We start from the raw sequence: 24302 nt of genomic DNA, 5'->3' as shown, positions 1-24302 counted from the left end.
GGATTGTAATGGGGCCCAGCGCACCCACGCACCAGGGATTGTTAAGGGTTGAATGGACAGGGACACCCACACACACTGAGATCACATAATTGGAGGAACGCAAACCCTCCACAGAAGGACCTGGTCTGTTCCATGATGGCAGCCCAGCCTGGGTGAGTCAAAGTCTCCTTTTATACAGGCACGGCCCAGAGATCCTGACTAGGGGGAGAGAGACACCCACCCCCAGAGATCCGTAATGGTCTAGGGTGCACCCACACACCAGGGATTCTTATGGGTGGGAGGAATGGAGACAGCCAGACACACTGAGATCACTTCCTCCCAGGAGCCTGGGCCAGACAGGGAGACACAGTCCCCCTTTACATATCTGCCAGACAACCTTCCTCCCACTCCCTCCACACAATGTTCTTATCTGGAGGTGAAGCCAGGGAAACCACATGGAGGATTCTTATCTGGGGAACGGGGGGGGACCCACTTACCACCAGAGATTCTTAAGGGCAGCAGGAACAGGGACTCCCAGCTCTGTAGCATGGGGGTGGGTCGCCTGCTGGGATCATCTGGGCATATTTCACCTCGTCAGCTCCCTGCCATTGCCTTGGGGGCCCCTTGTTCACTACCTCTGGTACCCAGTTTAGCCTCCTTCCTGAGGCTGAGACGCTTTGATCTATCTAAGGTCTGTGGGATCAATACGTGTCATGGTGTAATTCTGTGTTATTCGGGGGTCAGACTAGCTGAGCTAATGGCCCCTTCTGCCCTTAAACGCCATGAAAACATTTCCCTGGTTTCTCCTTGCGCCTGACAGACACCACGGTGAGGGGACCGATAGAAGATCCTGGTCACGGCGCTCTGGCTCTTACGTTACTTGGGGACGTCAGCGCTTTCCTAGCAAAGCTGCTGCTAAAGCACTGGATTTGGGGAACGGTTCGGCTCCAATTCAGAGATCTGCCTGCGGGGTGTGAACCTGCCTCGAGGAGTGGGAAACGCAACCAGCAATGGGAGGCGTTGGCTGAGCTCCAGGCTGCCCCCGTGTGGCCAAAGCTTAGAACTGAGCAGCGGAGTTTGAAGCTGGCGCTGGGAGGGACCTGAACACGTGGGGCACGAAGGCTCCTGCGTGTAACGCTTGTTGGGTGGGCAGCTGAGCGTAGCTGATTGCCGGAGTTCAGGGCTGCACCCTGGGGTGCTGAGCAGGTGTCTGTGCTCAGGTTGGCCTCGCTATGCTGGTTTCTGGGAAGTTTGGGGTCGCCAGTCCCCCTAGAGAGAGGGGAGCGAGGTCAGTCCAGTAAAAGGAGGCTTTCAAAACTCTGGTACCGATTGGCCATGGGACTGCCCCTGTGAAGAGCTGCTGCAGCCCTGCCAGGGAGAGCCGGTTTCTCTTTATGCAGCCCCCCCCATTCCTCAGGACGAGGGTTGTGCTCAAAGATCTGTGCCCCGTGTTTTCACCTCTCTGTGAAGTGCGCAGTGCAGATAACCCTCAGCGCATCAGCTCAGTTCCAGGCTCCGCTTCCACCCGCTCAGAGCGCAGAGCTCCCAGGCTGAGCCTGAAATTGGAAGCGGGAGACCCTGTAACCAGCCAGGCCCCGTGGCTGGTGCCTGTGATCCCAGCGCCTGGGGAGGCTGAGGCTGGCGGATCGCTTGACCTCAGGAGCTCTGGGCTGCAGGGGGCTGTGCCGATCAGGTGTCCGCAGCTTGGGGTCCCCAGGTTGCCTAAGGAGGGGTGAACCGGCCCAGGTCAGAAACGGAGCAGGTCAAAACTCCCGTGTCAATCAGTAGTGGGATCGCACCTGTGAATAGCCCCTGCAGCGTAGCCTGGGCAAGACAGTGAGACACAGTCTCTTTTTATACAGACATCCCCCGCAGAGCCTGGAGGGGGGATGGGAGCACTCACACGCTGGGGATTCTGACTTGGGGGGAGGGACGCAGCCAAGCAACACGGATCTTGAAAAGGGGAACAGAGACACCCACAGATCCGGGATGGGGGCAGGCAGGGGAAACCACACACTGGAGCTAGTTCATGGGGTGGGGGACAGAGACACCCACCGGAGATCCTGGATGGGAGCACCCACATGATGGGGATCTTGAACTGGGAGGAGGGAAGCACCATGTACCAGAGGTTCTGAAGGGGGAACAGGGACACCCACACACCAGGTGTCTTGCAGGAAGAGCTGCGGTCTTCATTTACACAGGCAGTGATGGGGAATTAACCACGTCCCTTGCAGAGCTTGTTCCACTAGATAATCAGCCAGACTGGGATAACAGGGGCTGCAGGTCAGGAGTGAGGGGCACCAGCAGTGCAGTGACTGCAGAGCTCAGCGGGAGCCCAAGAGGGCTGCGGGTCGGGAGTGAGTGGCACCGGTAGAGCTGGGGGAAGCCCAGGGGGCTGCGGGTCGGGAGTGAGGGGCACCAGCAGAGCTGTGAGTCTGGAGGTCAGGACTGGGATAGCAGGGGCTGCGGGTCGGGAGTGAGGGGCACCGGCAGAGCTGTGAGTCTGGAGGTCAGGACTGGGATGGCAGGGGCTGCGGGTCGGGAGTGAGGGGCACCATCAGAGCTGGGGGGAACCCAGGGGCCTGCGGGTCGGGAGTGAGGGGCACCAGCAGAGCTGTGAAACTGGAGGTCAGGACTGGGATAGGATGAAGGGCAGAGGGTGATTGGTGGATGGGCCCATCTCGCTGGTCCTCTGGGCCAGGGAAGAATGATGGGGTTGGAGTCTTGTTCTTCACATTCACGGTGTGAGTACAGAAGGTGCTGGAGCTCTGACCAGGGAGGGCATTAGGAGCCCATTACCTTGCAGGGAAACATTCAACCGCTGATCTATACTCGCAACAAGGAGTGTCATGTATAGCCTAGAGCAGGACCAGTTTTTAACCTGGGGGTTAGTAAACTTTCTCTCTTCTATACAAACACCACAGCTTACAAACTCCCCACCCCCGCTCTGTGTCACCAGACCACAACAACAACTCTCCTTGGGGCACACACAGCTCCCAGCTCCCTTCCCGTCAGTCTCTCCAGCATTGCTCCAATCCCTTAAAGCAGGGTCTCAACCTCAATTTACCTTAGGGCCAGTGCCAGTCCTCCAGTCCTCCCAGTGGGCCAATAATGTCACTCATACTGCCCAGAACCCGCCCCCCAAAACTCTGCCCCTCACCTGCCTAAGGCTCTGGGAGGGAGTTTGGGTGGGGGGAGGAGGTCTAGGGTGCAGGCCCTGGGCTGGGGCTGGGGATTGGGGTGCAGGAGGGGTGCAGGCTGTGGGGGGAGTTTGGGTGCAGAAGGGGTGAGCGGCTGGTCTCTGGGAGGGAGTTTGGGTGGGGGAGGGGTTCTGGGGTGCAGGCTCTGGGAGGGTGTTTGGGTGGGGGAGGGGTTCTGGGGGGCAGGCTCTGGGATGGAGTTTGCAGCGCTGTAACAAGGGCCAGGCGAGTGAGGCACTTGCCTCGGGCGCACAAAGATGAGGGGCGCAGCTCTGCCACGATCAGCGGCGCTTCAGCGGCAGCTCTACCGCTGCTGCTTCTTCGGCTGCAATTCGGCAGTGGGTCCTTCTCTCCGAGAGGGACTCAGGGACCTGCTGCCAAATTGCCAGCGAAGGATGAATGAAGCGGCGGCGGCAATTCAGTGGCAGGTCCTTCCCTCCGACAGGGACTCAGGGACCTGCCGCCAAAGAGCCTGGAGCCGGCCCTTGCCTCGGGCACAAAAATTCCTTGTTATGGCTCTGGGAGTTTGGGTGCTGGGTGCAGGCTCTGGGCTGGGGCAGAGGGTAGGGGGAACAGGAGGAGGGGTGGGGTGCTGGCTGTGGGCGGGAGTTTGGGGCCGGGGGGTGGGGGTGTGTGGAGGGAGAGGGCACAGGCTGTGGGAAGGACTTGGGGGCAGGCGTGTGTGGAGGGGGTGGTGGTGCAGGCTCTGGGAGGGAGTCAGGAGTGTGGCGCTTACCTGGGGCTCCAAGGTGGGGTGGGCTGGGTGGCCTCCGTGTGCTGCTGCCCCCAGGCATCACCCCCACAGTGTCCCATTGGCTGCAGGGGCTCGGGGCGGGGGCAGCGCGCGGAGGCAGTGACCCACCCTGCCCTGCCCGGGGGTGGGGCCGGCAGCCACTGGAGCGAGCAGGACGTTGCGGCTCAGCTCCGCTGCACTGCCGGGGCCCCTGGCGGGGGGTGGGGAGGAAGCGCCGGGGGGCAGCAGGTGGGGCCAAGGAGTGACCTGGTCCCAAAACTGCTGGAGCCCCACGGGCGAGACCCGGGGACCAGGACTGCCAGCCAGACAAACACCTTTAAGAGGAGGCGTCCCTCTCCCTGTCAAAAACTGATCTTCCTCCTTCAGTTCAGTGACAGCCTGAATTGTTCCTTATCCCAGCAGAGCCGGAGGACTGAAACAGCAACATCAAACCCCTGTGTAGCTCGCAGGAATGGACATAAACACTCCCTGGTATCTGAGGAGATGTTCAGCTTTGCCCTTGGTCAACTACAAGGCCAAAGAGAAAGGAGGTGGTGCCAGGTTTAAAGAGTGAAACACGACACATCATAGTTATGCCCATGGTGGCTGCAAAACCTTTTGATGTACTTCTTCTTATCAGCAGTGTATTGTTTTCTCTGGAGTCCAGGCCTTGACCAAGAAATTTGTACTTTGCTAAAATAATCGACTGCCCCTGGTGAAGGCAATGGACTTGACACCCACTGGGGTGTCCCTACACAGGTACAAGTACTAACAACAGTGGCTGCCTTTAGCCATAGATTTTAATCGGGGCAATAAATACAAACCCCTGTTAAATCATTTCTCAGCCCGAGTCCTTCACCCACATTCCATAGAGCATTGGGCCACCATGTGGACGTTTCATTTCCGACCTCAGTTTCACACAGAGACAAAATTTCCTTTGCACAGATCCATGAACAGCAAAACCTCCCTGTGTCTCTGGTCTGAGCCAGGGCATTCGATTCCAGTGAACCCTTCTCTCCTGCAATGGAGACGGTCAGACTGAGGACGTGGCACCTGCATCCCTGCCAGGAGATATTGGCTCGGCTCTTTCTTTCTGCTGCTGCTGTTAGTCCATGAAACATCAAGGGTGAAATGCAAGACTGAATTCACGCACCAGCCCTCAGTGCCCCAGAGAAATCCTGCCCCCGGCTATTGGAACGATGTGCTGGAGATTTGACTAGGAAAGGGACTGTCTGAATTGTCAGAGTGGGGAATGAACAACAATCTACAGCAATGTCATTCACACAAACACACTCTCATCCTGCTCCAGCCGGAAGGGAAATGGGCAGGAATTCTCGCTGTTCAGCCAAGGACACTCTTACACTAACGCAGCCATGAGTGTGCTGGGGAAGCTGGTCTGAGCAAACAATTTGAAGTGACAATTCTGTGAGAACAGAATCATCATATAGTGGAACAACTGTTGCTTAAGTAGTTGTGGCCGAGTGGTTAAGGTGATGGACTAGAAATCCATTGGGGGGGTCTCCCTGCGCAGGTTCAAATCCTGCCAACTACGCAAGCTCTATGTTGCTGTTGTTATTATAGTCTTAGTACCTGAGCATCCACAGTGCAAACTGGAGCCAGATCTAGTTTCACTCTGTCTACACTTAAAATGCTGCTGTGGCACTGCTATAGCACTATGGAGTAGACAGTGACTGGAGGGGTTTTCCCATCCCTGTAATAGCTACATGGACAAAACCATTCTTCCTTTTCTTTAGCACTATCTAACCAGGGCTTAGGTCACCTTAACTCTATGGGTTTGGGGGGGGGGGGTCACACCCTGAGAGACGTCGCTCTGCCAGTTCAGTGCCCAGCGTACACCAGCCCTTAGATCCCTCTTGGTATTTCAATGCAGGCACTGACCTGTGAGAGGAAAACATCAGCTCACAAACACAGAGACTGAATTCCCCACATTTAATCTCGCTGCACTTTCCAGAAAGTCACAAAATTCAATTCATTCTTGCTAGGACAGAGAAAAAATAAGTGACATTAAGTTTTTGGCTTGATTAAATAAAATTAAGTGTTTAATCAATATAGTAAAAAAATCTGTACTGATTCCTCTAACTAACACCACAGCGTGAAATAGGAACAGAGACAAAGCTTGTCAGTGACAACTAATTTCGCAAATCATCTTCCCATTATTAATTTCCACGCTGCCCCCACTGGAGGTCAGGGCATCTCCAGTGTCATTGCTCTGCGTTCACCTTCCCCTTAGACTTGTTCTCGGACATTCGCCTTCCTCTGCAGCATGGGGCTCGGGTCACTTGCTGGAGGATTCCCTGCACCTTGAGGTCTTTAAGCCACGATTTGAGGATTTCAATAACTCAGACATAGGTTAGGGGTTTGTTACAGGAGTGGGTGGGTGAGATTCTGTGGCCTGCATTGTGCAGGAGGTCAGACTAGATGATCATAATGGTCCCTTCTGACCTTAAGTCTATGAATCTATTAATCTTTTCCCAAATTTGGAAAATTGTGCAGTTCAGAATGTGAATAGTGACCTCGTCTCCTTCCTGCACCTGCTCTACATTGCTCCACAGCAGCTTCTCCACCTGCAGAGTCACCCCTGCACGGCAGTGCAGCCCCAGGGTCAGCAGGGGCCCTGGCAAGGACAGTGGGTGCAGCTAACAGCCCATTGTGCCTGGCAGTGAGGCAGCTGTAAAAAAGCAACCCCCCCGCCCAGAAGTACAGAGACTGAATTCCCCAACTTTAACATCATGACCCCCTGTAGAAAGCCACACGTGTCAGTTGTAGTTTCACAGGGAGATGCAAAAATCAAGTGACACCAATTTTCAAGTTGAGTAAATAAAGTTGAGGAGATAGTTATTAACCTCCCAAAAATATACTAAAGATCCCTCAACATAACACCTGAAGGTGAAATATGAACAGAGACAAACCTTGTCAGCAAAGGCTCATTTCCCAAACGATCCTCAAAATGTTACTAATTCCCACCCCTCCTCCGCAGGAGCTCTGTGCAGTGTCACTGTTCTGCAGGCAGCTTCCCATTCAATGCTGTTGTGGGACATTCCCAGGCCTGGAAATGTACCAAGGACAGAATTTGAAGAGCAAACCTGGCTCCCCGCACCAGGCGGGATTTGAGTGTTTTGTCCCTGTCACTTAGTCTGTGTCAATAGTACAGACACCATGGGCAGGACTCCAGGCTCTGCTTGAGGGATCCCGGCACAGGGCCTGGGGGGGGGGGGGAAGAAAGGAAGATAGATTCTAACCTGTGCTCTGGAGAGGAGGTAATAAGTGAAGCCGCATTTTTAACTCCTCCCCTCCTCAGGGCTGGACTTCTACATTCCACAGGGCCAAACAAGGGGGTGATGTCATTTGGCTAATGAAAACCAGTGCTCTAGGTAAGGCTTGAACTCACAATCTCAGCATAGTTCCTCTCAGCACTGCCCTATAAGTACTGTGTGCTAACCAATTGTGCAACTGGAGCACCTGTTAGCTATGATTCTCCAAGACCCCTAGGCTGATAAAGGCAAGGAGTGACCCCAAAACATTCTCAGTGGGGTTGAGAGCAGGTAGCGACAAGTGTTGGTACTCGGTGGGGTGGATTCTTCTTAAGGGTTCCAGGCCCCATTTGACCCTTTTGTTCTTCCCTGTGTAATAACCGAGCTGGTTAAGACTCAATGGAGAGTCTTGCTGCAGACCAGCAGATCTGAAATCACTGATAACCAGCTCTAAGCGTTAGTCCTGCTTTGGGACAGTGTCTCTCATGCAAGAAACTGCCCAGTCTGTGCTAGCCGTGAGGCTCCCTCACTAACAGCTGAAATCAGGGAGAGCTGTGTGACGTGCAGGGCCCCAGGGGTGCCTGAACAGGGGGGAACAACACCCCAGGGCTTTTAAAAACAGGAGAGCTCTGCCTTGCCACTTTGTAATGACCGTAAGGGTGGGGAGGGGGCAGAGAGCAGTGTCTTGGAGAAAGAGGCAGCGTAGGAGTCCATCTAGCTCTGAAACTTGTCTTCTGACAGTAGCCAATACCAGGTGCCCCAAAAGCCACTCCCAAAGGTACCACTGGGAGTTGAACCCAGGATCTTCTGTTTACGAAACAGGTACTTTAACCAGCTAAGCCATGGTACCTGCTGTTACTTAAAACATCATGTTTGCCCACACCTGACTCTCTGCCAATCCCCACTGAGCCCTGACAAGTGTTGCTCCTGTTTGGATTCTGTAAAGCAGAGGAGCAGGTGACGTTTTGCTCCCAAGGTGTGTGTGCGATTCTTTGGACAGGTCTACACTACAAAATTAGGTTGGTGTAATTACATTACTTAGGCTGGCAATGCAGTTCTATCAATCTAATCCCAGTGCAGATAGCAGCTCAGCTGTCAGAACTTTCCCTTGGAGCAGGGGGACACTGAAAGGGGAGGGACCCAGCCTCTGTAGCAGAAATACAGGGCAGGCGAGTTCACAGCAGGCATGGTGGGATACTGGTGGAGACCAGTCATGGTGATATAATGACCAGCAGCATTTACACTGACAATTTATCACTTGAAGTTTGCTGCAAAAAGCTCTAGGCCTCTCGTCGAGGTGTTTTTATTTTGTCACCAAAACAGGGCAGTTTTGTCGCCAGACGTGGCATTGCAGTGTGTGCACCAGCCACAAGCTGCCGAACGAGGGAGCATTGTCTGTTTTTCACACACCTGAGCAATATAATTCTGCTGAAAGAATTAGTGCAGACCTGGCCAAAGATTCACACACACACACAGCTTGCAAGGAAAACGTCACTTGCTCCTCTGCTTTGCAGTATCCAAACACATGCAAAGTGTGTCAGGCCCCGGTGGGGCTGGCAGGAGTCAGGTGTGGGCAGACACTGTGTCCTAGGGCTTGGCTACACTTACAAATTTGCAGCGCTGCAGCGGGTGTGAAAACACACCCTCTGCAGCGCTGCAAATGCGGCGCTACAAAGCGCCAGTGTAGTCAAAGCCCCAGCGCTGAGCCGTGCTCCCAGCGCTGTCCGTTATTCCCCACAGGGAGGTGGAGTGCGGACAGCGCTGGGAGAGTTTTCTCCCAGCGCTGGCGCTGACTACACTTAGCGCTTCAAAGCGCTGCCGCGGCAGCGCTTTGAAATGCAAGTGTAGCCAAAGCCTCAGTTATAAGCAGGCACCATGGCTTAGCTGGCTTAAAGCACCTGCCTTATAAATAGGAGATGCTAGGTTCAACTACCAGTGGTGCCTTGTTGAGTAACTCTTGGGGTACCTGGTATTAGCTACTTTCAGAGAACAAAACAGAGCGTTGGGTGGGCCTTTGGTCCAGCCCAGTATAGCTGTTTTTATGGTTTAAATTACACTCACAGGCACTGATAACAGAATTACTGAAAGTTTGGGAGTTAAGAGCTGATAGGTCAGTGGTCCAGCCTGTCACAGATGACCCCCCTCTCTCTGGGACAGGGGCAGGTCTGGGCTCTCACACCAAATGGCTCATTGTGGCTGCCAGAATCTGTGGGCAGCTCATTTAGTTTACATGGAGGGTTGAGTCCTGCTTCATGCACCGTGTGTGAGAATGAAAATCCTAAACTGCCCTTTGAAATTACAAAAGCAGCAGGACGTGTTATTGTCCCTGCCCCAAAGCAGACAGACCAATGGAGAAATGCCATTGAGTCCAGGGTAATACTCCACTGCCATTTTACCTTTTTTGCTGGCTAAACTCCCTCCCTACCTTGAGGGCTCCCAGAGCCCGGTATTGAGCCTGAGCCAAGATGTCTACTGTTATATCCTTGGGGGCAGCCGGTTTAGGAAGAAATCACTTGAGGCCAGACAGCAGACAGCTAACAAAACTACCATTTTATTTACAGACACACAGCTCACCCAACCGGCCGAAACAGGCTGGGCTATCCCCTAATAAACTAACTCAGTTGCCATAGCAACAAAAAACATGACAACCAAATAGAGAACAGTGCCCCGAGGAGGGACCATGTGACAGGATCCAGCCTGGGGCTCTTCCTCCCTCCTGCCAAGCCCTGACTATCAATCCCAGCCCTGAAACTTCTTTCTTCAAGCGCAATATGGGCCAGAGGAAAAGTGTGGCAGGAAGCACAAGGGCCAAACTTGTGGGCAGCAGGTGAAGCCCAACCATCAAGGTAGCAAGTTCCACAGCCCCAACCCTTTGGGGCCTTCCCAGCCAAAGACCTGGCTCTACAAGGTGTAAGTCACCCAGCAGGAGGGGGGAGACTGGCTCTTGCACAGCTGGACACAGGGAAATTGAGCACTGGGAGCTCCAGGGCTTTATCACAAGCCAACACAAGGTCCCACTGAGATTTGAACTCAGATTGCAGGATTCAGAGTCCTGAGTGCTGCCCATTACACCATGGGACCAGCTCAGGCTGCCTTCTCTGCACATCGGTGACCCTCACGGGGCTGGCTTGTGTAAGGGGCTCTTGGCCCTTTACTAAAACTTAGTGTGTGTGTGTGTGTGTCGGGGGGGGGGGGGGTTGGTTGGCTAGTTCCCAGCACCAATAGAAGGGGGAAGGGCCACTGGGAAATCAGGCCCCTGAGACTGACAGTCCCCAGGGGCAATGGGGAGAGGCCAAAGCTCCAAGTTAGCCGCACTGACAGGCCAGGCAGTGTAATGAGGGAGTCACCAGGCCAGGGGGTCCCATCCTCCGTGGGAGCTGGAACTGCCTGGGCCAGAGTGGGGCAGAGCTAAGGAGAGCAGGAGCCCGAGAAGAGCCGGGGAGCAGAGCTGCGCAGGTGTAGTGCCAGAAACTGCTCCCTGTAGGACTTTGCTACCTGCAGCAGTTACTGACACCTGAGGTTGTTCTTATTTGCTGACTTGTCCTAATTGGTTAAAATTTGACAGTGGTTTCTCTAGCAAAGGCCAGTCCCTGGCCCCTTGGTCCAGACATCCTCATTCACACCAGGCTAGGGTGACCAGATGTCAAAGATGAAATATCAGGACGCGGAGGGCGGAGCAACAAAAAAAAAGCCGGCGGCTCCCCCGCCAGGCGGCAGTGGCACAGCCCCGTCTCCACCCAATTCTCGGCTCTGACCCCCGATACACCCCCAGCTCCCCCATCCCCTCGCTCCTGGGCCCAGCCTGGGCTCCGAGCTCTGCAGCCGAGCCACGCTCCAGGTCCCTCCTGCAGCTCCCTGGCAAGGGGTGAACCAGGCAGCCGGGCCCGGGCCCTCCCGGCAGGAGCGTGTCTGCCCCACATGTGTCTCCACCCCCCGCCCACCTGGGCCCTGCCCGCTCCGCACTGCCCCAGCCCCACTGCGCTGCCTCGCAGGCTCCAGGGCTGGAGCAGCCTCCGTGCTGCGCTCCCGGCCATGGCTGTGGCCCGTGTGCAAACCTGGGAGGGAGGAGGATGCCGCCTGCTTGGGGAAGAGGCAGGGCCAGGGCGGGGATTTGGGGAGGGATCCAATGGGCAGTGAGGGGGTGGGGCTGGGGCCAGGGCCAGGGCAGGGATTTGGGGAGGGATCCAATGGGGGAAGGAGGGGGCGGAGTCAGGGGGGTGAATGTCCCTCCAGGCTCTGCCTGTGTGCCGGAGCAGAGGGCAAAATTGTTTGTTTGTCCAGTGTCCCGACCAAACATCAGTCGGGACATGGGACAAATAAGCAAATATCGGGAAACTCCCGATAAAATCGGGACGTCTGGTCACCCTACATCAGGCTTCAAGTTGAGAATCATTTCCCCTTCCCGCTCTGTGGGAGGGGAGACTTTTAAACGCGCTCTCTGTGCGACTGCACATGGCTAAGCAAAGAGAACAAACCCCCAATCCCCCCTGTGCTTTGGGAGCCAGGTTTGCGGTGGGAATTCTGTAGTTCAGATGACGTCACGCCTGGGCATTGGGATTCTTTACCAGTTTCTCTGGCACTGGGGAAGTTGTGTGCTCACAGCTGTGATGGCCGAGTGGTTAAGACGTTGGAGTTAAAATCCAATAGGATTCCCCTGCGCAGGTTCAAATCCTGCTCACGGCGAGGCCTGTATTGTAGCCAGTCTCTCACAGGGGCAACACCTTTGTACAACCCCTTGAGACACTCTCAATTCTCTCCCCACCCCAAGGAAATCCTGTTCTGCTCCTTTCATAGAGATCCCTGGGACACCACCTCACACTGTGTCCCTGAGGGGTCAGGCAAACTCTCAGCACCTGAACTGTCTGCCACTCACCTGGTGCCCCATAGATCAACCATAGCCCTGGTTCTGCTCCTCTCTCTAGAGTGTGAAAGGAGCCAAGTCAGCGACTCCATGGGAGCTACGGGGCTGCAGAACCAACAGAGGAAAAATAGGTGCTTGGCAGCCAGCTCCACTCGCACACTACAGGCCTTGGATCTAAAAGGGGAGTGTGACGGGGGGGGGCAGGTTTGGTGGTCAGAATTCCTGGGTTCTATCTCCAGCCCTGGGAGGGGAGTGGGGTCCAGTGGTTACAGTGTGTGTCGGGGGGGAGCCAGGACTCCTGGGTTCTCTCCCTGGCTCTGACTCTCTCTTGTGCAATCCCTCGGCAGTTACCCAACTCGTCAGCGTGTGGGGCCGGGTTGCGACATGGCCCAGAGTCCTGTGCTGCCCCTTTGTTACCCAACCCGGGGCAGGGTGGGGGATGGCCTGGGAGACCCGCTAAGAAAGGCGCTTCTGGTGGGTCTGTGTGTGGGTCACGCTGCCCCCTGCTGGATAGACCCCACTAGGTCAGAACCAGTCTCAGCCCGGGTCAGACCCTGGGAGCCCAAACCCCTCTGTCACCACGGCCATGTCTATTGGTCTCCTGGAAAGGTCCATTCTCATGGGTAGCTGTCCAGTGGCAGTGAGTTCCACAGGCCTCGGCACAGGCTGTGTGGGGCAGGAGGTCCTTGTGTTGGGAGCAGTGAGAGTGAACTGTGTGCGGTTGCGTCTCTGAGCACGATTCTGAATAGTCTGGTGTGTGTGGGTGGGTGATTGTGAGTGTGGCTGGGGGTGTGATTGTTTCTCTCTTTGGGGGTGGAGCTAGCATGCCCCTCTGGGTGTGTAGTGTGTGAGTGTTCTTGGGATTGCGTGAGTCCCTTTGTGCGTCAATGTGTGTGTGTGTGTCACTTGCTGCAGGATACAAAATCCCGCAAAGCCACCACACACACACACACACACACACAGAGTGAGGCTCAGCCCCACCAGCAGGGGGCAGCAGGGACACACACGTCTCTCCTGGGCCAGCTTGGACAATTTCCCATCACGACCCGGCACAGTGCTGGTGCCCCCACACGGGGGTGGGCAGTGACCGGGCAGGGGGGGCAGATGTGCTGGATTCAGAAGGAAGCACTTTGGGAAAATCAGTCAAGGCCCTTAGCAGAGCTGGGACACCGACCCAGTGACCCCTGCACCACCCTGGGAGGGGAGTGGGGTCTAGTGGTCAGAGCAGGGATGGGGCTGGGCACCCGGACCCCTGGGTTCTATCCCTGGCTCTGGGAGTGGAGGGGGTCTAGAGCAGGGGGACTGGGAGCCAGGACTCCTGGCTTCCACTGGGGAGACTGTTTTTTCCTGTGCTCCCCTCCCTAGAGATCCCAGCCCAGCTCCCTAGCGGAGAGTGAGTGGGAGGAGGGAAAGTTGCTCTCCCACTTCAGAAACATGATTCAAACCTCCCCAACCATGGGCTGTGACATCATGGAACCCCCGCTCCCCAAGGCAGACAGTGGAGGCCCCACCCCACCACAGAAGGGGGGTTTCTAATTGTACCCACAACACACCCACTCACGGTTGCAAAGAAACCCCACCCAGCCCCCTGCTAGGACAGGATCTGCTGCTCCCACCTGTTTTCTTATCACCATGAGCTGCTCCCCGCCAGGCACCACACCCCATTCACACACCTTTGGTCACTATGTTGCTCAGTGGCAATCACTGCCCCGAAGTGACTCCGGTGCAGGCACTCACAGCACGAACTCCCCACACCGGATTCTGTCCACACGCAGAGAATTCTCTCCGCCGGGCTCCTTCGGTTCCTCTCGCTGCTCTCCGTCCTGCCGCCAGACACTGCTCATCTGCATAACCCCACCCATGGACACGTGACACCTTCTGTCGTTTTGGTCTCAAGTGAATGAGTTGCCTGCGGGGAGTGAGCACGTCACCGCACGTCACAGCCCCAGCGCATGTCACAGCCACACTCACAATCATCCCCCACACACCATAATACTCACAATCATGCTCAGAGACACAACTGCACACAGTTCACTCCCACTGCTCCAAATACAAGGACCTCCTGCCCCACACAGCATGTGCCAAGGCCTGTGGAACTCACTGCCGCTGGACAGCTACCAATGAGAATGATCCCCTCATGTTGGATCATCTGCTTGGCCCCCCACTCCCTTTCAGGGCGCGCTGTGTGGCGTGGCTGGGGATTGTGCAATGGCCCAGCACCAGGCAACGCAGAGCGGACACCACACGCCCTGTCCCACCTCACCTGAGCTGCTCTCCAGGTGCATCGGAGCCCAGTGCCCTGCACCTTGGCACTCCTGCCCCACAGGGGGTAAGCTGCAGCCCCCGCCACACTCTGCAGAGGGGCGAAGGGTCAGGCCAGCCAGCCCTTGTAAGATGGGGAAATCACCATCGGGGTCAACGGTATGGGGGCTGCGACATACAGAGAAATAGTTGTCGTGCCGGCAGAGGGCAGCAGAGCATGCACACGCACACACACAATTGCAAACATACACGAACACATGCATGAATCCAGCCACACACACACAATTGCTAATATACACAAACACCCGCACAAATCCAGCCAACACCAACACAAGCCTGGGAGCCAGGGGAGCAGAGCAGGCTGGGGCCGGGTCACTCCACTTCACACAGGAAGTAGCCAGTCCCCCACACCTTCCCCCCACGGAGGCCTGGGGCCCCAGCCTGCTCTGCTCCCCTGGCTCCCAAGCTGGGAGGGGGAACCGCCTCACAGCACTTGCCGGCGGAGTGGCTGGGAGCCATGGGCGTGGACCAGGCTGGGGCTGGGTCACTCCACTTACCAGGCAGTGAGTGCGGGGGGGGGGGACTGGGGCGGGGGTCATGGGGAAGAGCTGGGCAGCCCCCCCCTGCAGCAGCTGCCCGCCCCAGCTCACCTCCGCTCCGCCTTCTCCCTGAGTACGCTGGCGCGCTCACTTCTCCCGCCTCCCAGGCTTGCGGTGCCAATCAGCTGTTTAGTGCGGCAAGCCTGGGAGGAGGAGAATCAGAGCGGGGGGCGGCGTGCTCAGGGGAGAAGACGGAGCAGAGGTGAGCTGGGACAGGGAGCGGTTTCCCTGCACATCCCGCCCCCCCCCCCATTGCTTGCTGCAGGCAGCCTTCCTCCCGCACCTCCCAGCCCCCTGCCCCAGCTCACCTCCACTCCACTGCCTCCCCTGAGTGCGATTTTTGGTGCCCCCAACCACTTGACACCCTGGGCGGCCGACTAGTTCGTCTAGTGGTTGCACCGGCCCTGGCCACTGCCTGTCAGCAGGATTCCTTCTCATCCTCAGTGAGACTAAATCTCCCCACTTAGACAGCCGGTCCGTCCGCTGCACCCCAATCCCCCATGCCTGAGCCTCCCTGCCAAAGCCCTGCACCTGGCTCCAGAGAATTAAGTCTCACATCTCACTGGGAACTCGCCTTCTTGTGCCCAGAGAATCTCGGCCCCCTCAGTAGCTGACCTGAGAAACACAGTGTCTGCAAAAGCAGCAAAGAGTCGTGTGGCACCTCACAGACTAACAGACGTATTGGAGCATGAGCTTTCGTGGGTGAATCCCCACTTCGTCGGCTGCGTCAGTGTCGGCCTTTTCCAAAGAAGTGCGTGGAGGGCCTTTTCCTGTGTGACCACGTGGCTTAATGGATAAGGCGTCTGACTTCGGATCAGGCGATTGAGGGTTCGAGTCCCTTCGTGGTTGTGCTTGTGCAGTTTTACCTTTGGGCTGAAAGTCCTGCTCCCTTCAGGGCTGGAACCTCTTCTTGGCTGCTCAGGCCAATGCTCTGGCTTCAGCTAGAGCCCCAGGAAGGAGTTGGGGGGTGGGTGTCACAAAGGCTGGGGCATGAGCCCCAGGTGCTTCCAGTCTCACCTTTGCCCTTCCTGACTTGCCAAAGAAACTGGGCGGCTGCCCGGGCTAGAGTGTGGAGCAGTTTCCCTCTTCCAAGTGTGTGCCTGTCAATGTGCTGGAGGGGGGTTGCTACATGGAGCCTGGGTGTTTCTCTGCTTCTTGCCAGCTGGGGAAAAGCCTCTTGGGGTAAAATCTCCTGCCCCACTGCCAAAGTGAGCACCTTGAGTGGGAACAGTAAGAGGCCCCACCAGGGGGGCTGGCCCTGCTTTCCTACCGTCTTCTGATGTTGGCCACAGAGCATCAGCAGCCGCCCCACATGCTCCTCTGCGGGTGGCCTTCAGTGGGGGTTTGGCATGGCAGGGAGCAGGCTGGCCTGGTATCTTTGTGGCTGTCTGCTGGCCACGCATAGGCATGGTTCTCCCCTCCTCTTGCCCTGCCCTCGGTTGCTCTGTGGCTTTTAAGCTTCCCTTGGAGCTGTCAGCAACAGCTGCCTCTGCTCTAGGTGCCCAGAGGAGGAGAGGTGCTGGGCTGCAGCCTGGGAAGCCTGGCCCCGGCACTGCTTCCTTTACATGCCATGTGGGCAAGAGGAAGAGCTGCAGCTACAGGGACCAAAGTTGTGGACATCAGGTGAAGCAGCAAGAAACCCAACATCAGGTCAACCCGCAGGAATCTCTAGCCAGGCTGTTAAGTTCTAGGACCCCACCCTCTAGCGGCCAGCTGGACCAGAGACCCATCTCCAATGGGCACCAGTGACCCAGGAGGAGAAAAAAAGAAAATCACTCTAGTTCAGCCAGGGAGAGAGTAACAAAGCAGATTGAGCTCCAAGGCTTTGCAGAAAACCACCATACCTGCCAGAGGTCCCACTGAGATTTGAACTCACATTCCAGGATTCAAAGTCCTGAGTGCTGCCCATTACACCATGGGACCTGCTGCTATTTCATTTGCTAGATCCCTGTGACTCTCATCTGGCTGGTTTGCACTCTGCACTTATTGCTTCCCTCCAGCAGCTTCCTCTCGCAGGATTCTCTCTCCTCCTCCAGTGACTGTGGGCCTGCACTATCAGATCCACGGGTCCTGCCCTGAGTCCCCGCATCCCCCTGCTTTGTCTCCATTCCCTGCAGGCTGCAAAAATGTCAGGCGAGGCCGCCCCTCCCTTCACTCGGTGCTCCCACTCATATCGGCCAGCTGCAGCCTCATCTCCTGGAACTCGGGCAGCTGTCGCTTGATCCGGTCGTACGGTCACACGCTGACTGGCTCCCCTGCCTGGATGCTCTTGTGGAAATCCCACAGGTGACACTGCAGGACTTGGCGCTGTTGGTTTCTTTAATGTTGTGGTATTACCCCGGCCACCAAAACAAAGCCACCAACTCCTCCCTCACCGACTCCCACCAATCCCCCTGGTTGCCATAGAACCCTCTGATGCTTTCCCGTTCTGCCAACACCGCCAGGCCTCACCACCCTGCCCCATTTATCTTGCAAGCTCTGGCTGTTCAGCTTCAATATCCTCTGCCCTGTGTCAGGGACAGGGGTGGCTCCAGGCACCAGCACAGCAAGCTGCGGGGGGTGGCCTGCCGATCGCTGTGAGGGTGGCAGTCAGGCTGCCTTCAGCAGGCTGCCTGCAGGAGGTCCCCCGGTAATGCAGATTAGGTGGCATGCCTGCGGGAGCTCTGCCAGTCCTGCGGCTTCAGCGGCAATTCGGTGGTGGTTACGCCGAAGGCACAGGATCGGCAGACCTCCAGCAGGCATGCCGCCGAATCCGCCTTACCAGAGGCCCTCCGGCAGGTGTTGGGATAGATCTGTATTACATTATACACTAATGTTAGATGTGTAGACAGTGTGACTAGAAAGGAGCAGTGTGACGGTGCTGCCCATGGGAGCCAGCTGAGGTCACTCAATCAGGGTGAACTGCAAACAAAACAGGGCAGACAAATCCCAAACACTGGTGGTTATTCTAATACTTAGATTTACCAACCAGCACAAAACAGCTTCTGTAGCACCTCACTGGTTACTCAGAAGTCCAAACCACACAGTTCCCTTAAAGTGCCCAGCCTCAGGCCTCCGTCCAGACACACACATCAAATATGATGATGATTCCTGAAAATCTCATCTCATCATATAAAAGAAAAGGTTCTTCCAATCCCAAAGGATCAGCCACATACCCAGGTCCAATTATAACTTAGATCTTACCCAAAATACACGCTATAGCCAATTGTTATTAACTCAGCTAGAATTTATTAAAAAAGAAAAGAGAGAGAGTGTTGGTTAAAAGATCAATATACAGACAGACTTGAATTCAATTCTTGAGGTTCAGATGCATAGATGAGTTGAGCTTGTAGTTGCCAAAAGTCCTTTTAGAAATAGTCCAGAGGTTATAGCCCAATGTCCATATTCAGGGTGACCCCAGTCACTGACTCGGGATCTCAATCCTTATGGCTTAAGGTTTCCCCCTCTTGAAACCCAAAGCAGATCTGAGATGAAGCAGAATCATGTCCCAGGGTTCTTATACATTTCCAGCAGCCTTGCGGCCTGAGAAAACAATGGGCTCAACTCCTTCTCCCAAACATCCTGGCAATTAGCACAGGGTAATTTACCCATTAAACAGTTCAGATCCAGGTTAGCACAACCTTCAAAGAGACACAGAGACAATAATACTATTTCACTCAAGTATCATCATAAATATTAATATTCCTTTTTTCATCTTTGAATGAAAACTACAGCAATAGACAAGACTTGTTTGCTGACATCACAAGCCCTGAGCAAACATCTCCCCTTCTACCTCTAACAATGCAGACTTGCATTTCAAAGCTCTGTTCATTTACAGATCTTCCTAACCAGTCCGTAAGGTTCACCCATGGGTCAGGTCAGTGGGTGAGGTGAGTAAATTAACTCTTTCTGGCCCTGTCACCTTTCAATGAAATATTATATTATACTCATAACGTCACAGGAGGTCAGGAATAGGATAGCAGGGGCTGCGGGTCGGGAGTGAGGGGCACCAGCAGAGCTGTGAGTCTGGAGGTCAGGACTGGGATGGCAGGGGCTGCGGGTCGGGAGTGAGGGGCACTGTCAGAGCTGGAGGGAGCGCAGGGCGCTGCGGGTCAGGAGTGAGGGGCACCGTCAGAGCTGGAGGGAGCGCAGGGGGCTGCGGGTCCGGAGTGAGAGGCACCAGCAGAACTGTGAGTCTGGAGGTCAGGACTGGGATGGCAGGGGCTGCGGGTCGGGACTGAGGGGAACTGTCAGAGCTGGAGGGAGCGCAGGGCGCTGAGGGTCGGGAGTGAGGGGCACCGTCAGAACTGGAGGGAGCGCAGGGGGCTGCGGGTCGGGAGTGAGAGGCACCAGCAGAACTGTGAGTCTGGAGGTCAGGACTGTACGACTCTGGCAGGGTGGCCATTTAGAAATCTTTTCCTTGCTTTTCTTTTTCGCCTGGCCCCAGCGTTAGGACCGTTTGGGTGTTTCAGTGTGTGTGTTTTCCCATTTGGAGGCATTTGGACGTTTGGAAGGGGAGCCGAAAGAGGAGTCTTTTTCACAAGCAAGTTGGCTTTCTGCACAGGTAGGGCCCTTGGCCGTAAAGCTTAGCTCCGTCAGTGCGTCTGCATGGGGTTCCTCCAGAGCCTCAAGGGCCCGTGCTAAACTCTCGGTGTGGGGCGTTTGGCTTCCGCCAGTCAGAGTGCCGTGCCTGCGTCTTCCCACGGCCGGCTCCCGTGAGGGGCGCATAACTTGGGAGGAAAGGGGTAGAAGAGAAAGCAAGTGAAGCTGACTTGGAGTGGTGGTGCCCCTGGGCGGAGTGGTCCTCCTGCTCCTTCCTGTCGGAGGGGTGGGCTCGAGTGTGGGCTTGGGGGGGTCTGGCTGTGGGCGGTGGGAGGATGGTGTCCAGGGAAGTCCCAAAGGTCACCCTGCGCCGGCGGAGTGTGAAGCCTCTCCCCTAGGTTGGGGGGCCGAGTATTAAGCCTTCCTCTGTGGTTTGGGTTGGGGAGCGTGATCCGGCGTCGGGTCCATTTGGGTGGAGCTGGCGGCCGGCAAGAATTCGGGCCATCAGGTCAACCCTCTGTGGACAATGGGGGCGAGCCGGCAGGCCTGCGATTTTGGCTTCACAGGTGGGCAGCTCAAGCCTGGCCTCCTATGAGCCTGGAAGGCAGCCGGCCGGGCTCACCCGTCTCCTCCCCGGGCCCAAGTTCCTTTCAGGCAGCAGGTGGAGCGAGGAGCCCAGGGAGGGGAGCCCAAGGTGGTGTCCGGAGCCTCGTCCTGCCCGGCGCCCAGCAGGGCTCTTGCCCGCTCCCGACCCACCTGGTTTTGGCCTCTGCCACCCCTAGCAGTCAGCCAAAAGAGCAGAAGTCACCCTCTTCCTCCCGCAGTGGCCAGCATGGGGCTTGAACCCATGACCTTGGTGTTATTAGCACCACACTCTAACCAGCTGAGCTAGCTGGCCTACGGGAAGCCTGCCCTTGCCTGACCCTTTTGGAAGGAGTCACCGGCTTTCGCGGGGAACGATGTGGCCTCCGTTATCAAATGGATGGATCAAGACGCAGCTTGCCAAGGTAGGGGAATTAGCTCAAGTGGTAGAGTGCTTGCTTCACATGCAAGAGGCAGCAGGATCAATGCCCACGTTCTCCAGCAGCAAGGCAGCTGTGGGACCTTCTCTTGCCCTTCTTTTAGAAGCCATGGACAGTCAGCCGGCTCAGCTCCTCCAGTGGCCTCCATCCCTCTCCCCCTTGGCCTCCCAAAAAGCCAGCCCTTGCGGAGCACAAAGCTCTTCCACCCCGGCCCTTCTCCTCCTTGCGCTGACTGGGAGGCTGGAGACAGCTGGGGGAAGTTAGCTCAAATGGAAGAGCATGGGAGAAGTAGTCAGACCCATACACACATTCTCCAGCCTGCTCTGCTCTGCTCTGCTCTGCTCTGCTGGGCTCTAGTGGGGGACCTGCACCTTTCTTTCTGAGCTCTCACTGGACCACAATCCCTTTCCTCCTCCCTCCCTGCTAGTCTAGGCCAAGCTCATTGGCCGGGAGGGAGAGCCACTCAAATACAGAATTACTCACATCCCAGGGGTCCATGAAGGGAATGAGGAGATGGGCGGGGCGGCACGCGATACCAGCTCAGCTGAGACCGTGAGACCTCGCAGCCTCCTGATCTCAGGCAGCATGGCAGCCGTGGAGCAGAGCAGAGCACGCAGACAGCTTGGAGACAGCCAAAGCGGGGAAAGGCTGCGTTGCTCTGGAAGAGGGAGTCGGTGGCTGTCTATCCTGGTGGAGGCAGGGTCGTTTTGCTGTATGCTGGGCCAGGGAGCCTGCTAGAGTTGCTGAGCTGGGCCTGCTCCTGGCTTTGCTTGGGTTAGAGGAAAGTGGTGAAGATAAGAACGGCCCTCCTGGGTGAGACCGATGGTCCATCTAGGCCACTATCACGTCTTCTGACAGTAACCGATGCCAGGCGCTTCAGAGGCAATGGCCAGAGCAGGCAATCATCAAGTGATCTATCCCTGCGTTGTCTTCTGAAGTTTGGTGCTTGTTTCAGGGGCTAACTCTCAGCCCAGACACACTCCAGGGAGGGAGCGTTTATGTTTGTGCCGTGGAGCGTGGCTGGGACTCGGACCCCCTTCCCCAGCTCTGGGTAGCACGCCCCCCTCCCCCCATTTCAGGCTGTGTTCTGCTTAAGGCCACCGAGCCCTTGCCTTTTTTTGCCTGGTGCCTGAGAGTCAGGCCAGCTGCGGGGAATTAGCTCAAGCGGCAGAGCGCTCGCTTTGCATGCGAGAGGTAGTGGGGGACGCTGCCCGCATTCTCCGAGCCTGTCGACTAAGGGCTCCTGATGAGCGTGGTGGACGGGAGAGCCGGCCATCTGACTTTTGGCCTTTCTGCCCGTGGCGGTCAGGCCGAAAAATCAAAAGCCACCCTCCCCAGGCCCACAGCCACCCAGGGGCTCCTCTGCACCATCTTGCCTCCACGAGTGCCGCATTCTGACGAGCTGAACCAGGCAAGCCACGGGAAGCTTCTCAAGGTCTTCCCCTGGTGTGGGCTTGGATGCGAAAAGCACCTGGCCGTTCATCAGCTGTTGCAAGAAGTGTGCAGAGTAGGAGTAGCGATGGGGCTGTAGCTTTCCACAGCATCTCAATTTGGGCAGCTTTCCATTCCCCTTTTCTGTGTAATGTCCCTCCCACGGGTTTCACTTGCGGAGCTGTATGACTCTGGCAGGGTGGCCATTTAGAAATCTTTTCCTTGCTTTTCTTTTTCGCCTGGCCCCAGCGTTAGGACCGTTTGGGTGTTTCAGTGTGTGTGTTTTCCCATTTGGAGGCATTTGGAAGTTTGGAAGGGGAGCCGAAAGAGGAGTCTTTTTCACAAGCAAAAGCAACAAAGAATCCTGTGGCACCTTATAGACTAACAGACGTTTTGCAGCATGAGCTCTTCGGATGCAAGTGGTGGAAATTTCCAGGGGCAGGTTTATATATGCAAGCAAGAAGCAAGCTAGAGATAACGAGGTTAGTTCAATCAGGGAGGATGAGGCCCTGTTCTAGCAGTTGAGTGAAAACCAAGAGAGGAGAAACTGGTTCTGTAGTTGGCAAGCCATTCACAGTCTTTGTTTAATCCTGAGCTGATGGTGTCAAATTTGCAGAGGAACTGGAGCTCAGCAGTTTCTCTTTGAAGTCTGGTCCTGAAGTTTTTTTGGTGCAGGATGGCCACCTTAAGATCTGCTATTGTGTGGCCAGGGAGGTTGAAGTGTTCTCCTACAGGTTTTTGTATATTGCCATTCCTAATATCTGATTTGTGTCCATTTATTCTTTTCCTTAGAGACTGTCCAGTTTGGCCGATGTACATAGCAGAGGGGCATTGCTGGCATATGATGGCATATATTACATTGGTGGACGTTCAGGTGAATGAACCGGTGATGGTGTGGCTGATTTGGTTAGGTCCTGTGATGGTGTTGCTGGTGTAGATATGTGGGCAGAGTTGGCATCGAGGTTTGTTGCATGGGTTGGTTCCTGAGCTAGAGTTACTATGGTGCGGTGTGCAGTTACTGGTGAGAATATGCTTCAGGTTGGCAGGTTGTCTGTGGGCGAGGACTGGCCTGCCAGCCAAGGCCTGTGAAAGTGTGGGATCATTCTCCAGGATGGGTTGTAGATCCCTGATGATGCGCTGGAGGGGTTTTAGCTGGGGACTGTATGTGATGGCCAGTGGAGTCCTGTTGGTTTCTCTCTTGGATTTGTCTTGCAGTAGGAGGCTTCTGGGTACACGTCTGGCTCTGTTGATCTGTCTCCTTATTTCCTCGTGCGGGTACTGTAGTTTTGAGAATGCTTGGTGGAGATTTTGTAGGTGTTGGTCTCTGTCTGTGGGGTTAGAGCAGATGCGGTTGTACCTCAGTGCTTGGCTGTAGACAATGGATCTTGTGGTGTGCCCGGGATGGAAGCTGGAGGCATGAAGGTAGGCATAGCGGTCGGTAGGTTTTTGGTATAGGGTGGTGTTAATGTGACCATCAATTATTTGCACCGTAGTGTCTAGGAAGTGGACCTCCCGTGTAGATTGGTCCAGGCTGAGGTTGATGGTGGGGTGGAAGCTGTTGAAATCGTGGTGGAATTTTTCCAGAGTCTCTTTCCCATGGGTCCAGATGATGAAGATGTCATCAATGTAGCGTAGGTAGAGAAGGGGCGTGAGTGGACGGGAGCTGAGGCAGCGTTGTTCCAGGTCAGTCATAAAAATATTGGCATATTGTGGGGCCATACGGGTGCCCATAGCGGTGCCACTGATCTGGAAATATATTGTCATCAAATTTGAAATAGTTGTGTCTGAGGATAAAGGCACAGAGCTCAGCAACCAGTTGTGCTGTGGCATCGTCAGGGATACTGTTCCTGACAGCTTGTATTCCATCAGCGTGTGGGATGTTGGTGTAGAGAGCCTCTACATCCATGGTGGCCAGGATGGTGTTTTCTGGAAGGTTACCAATGCATTGTAGTTTCCTCAGGAAATCAGTGGTGTCACGGAGATAGCTGGGAGTGCTGGTGGCATAGGGTCTGAGTAGAGAGTCCACATATCCAGACAGTCCTTCAGTGAGAGTGCCAATGCCCGAGATGATGGGGCGTCCAGGATTTCCAGGTTTGTGGATTTTGGGCAGTAGATAGAATAGCCCTGGTCGGGGCTCTAAGGGTATGTTGATTTGTTCCGGTGTTAGTGTAGGGAGTGTCCTGAGTAGATGGTGCAGTTTCTTAGTGTATTCCTCAGTGGGATCTGAGGGAAGTGGCCTGTAAAATTTGGTGTTGGAGAGTTGTCTGGCAGCCTCCTTTTGGTAGTCAGACCTGTTCATGATGATAACAGCACCTCCTTTATCAGCCTCTTTGATTATAATGTCAGGATGGTTTCTGAGGCTGTGGATGGCATTGCATTCTGCACGACTTAGGTTATGAGGCAAGCGATGTTGTTTTTCCAC

The 24302-nt window shown here is 55.6% G+C and overlaps 1 protein-coding gene, 6 non-coding genes and 1 pseudogene across 7 annotated transcripts in view; 4 read left to right on the top strand and 4 right to left on the bottom strand.

Annotated features, from left to right (window-relative positions):
* LOC120375866 overlaps positions 1-24302 on the bottom strand; it is a 332464-nt pseudogene that overhangs the window by 210034 nt on the left and 98128 nt on the right.
* The window catches only part of LOC120375891 (zinc finger protein 189-like), an 83860-nt gene that overhangs the window by 36303 nt on the left and 23255 nt on the right, over positions 1-24302 (top strand). The window lies entirely within an intron of this gene.
* TRNAS-AGA lies at positions 5380-5464 on the top strand. Its single transcript has one exon. It is a non-coding gene; the product is annotated as a tRNA-Ser (tRNA).
* On the bottom strand, positions 7961-8034 carry TRNAT-CGU. The gene has a single exon. It is a non-coding gene; the product is annotated as a tRNA-Thr (tRNA).
* TRNAQ-CUG lies at positions 10194-10265 on the bottom strand. The gene has a single exon. It is a non-coding gene; the product is annotated as a tRNA-Gln (tRNA).
* On the top strand, positions 11786-11867 carry TRNAL-UAA. The gene has a single exon. It is a non-coding gene; the product is annotated as a tRNA-Leu (tRNA).
* Positions 15683-15755, top strand: TRNAR-UCG. The gene has a single exon. It is a non-coding gene; the product is annotated as a tRNA-Arg (tRNA).
* On the bottom strand, positions 20252-20325 carry TRNAI-AAU. Its single transcript has one exon. It is a non-coding gene; the product is annotated as a tRNA-Ile (tRNA).

This window comes from Mauremys reevesii, linkage group 12 (genome assembly GCF_016161935.1).
Source record: "Mauremys reevesii isolate NIE-2019 linkage group 12, ASM1616193v1, whole genome shotgun sequence".
Lineage (NCBI taxonomy): Eukaryota > Metazoa > Chordata > Testudines > Geoemydidae > Mauremys > Mauremys reevesii.
Note: the sequence above shows the minus strand (reverse complement) of the source record. Positions and strands in the feature narration are given on the sequence as shown.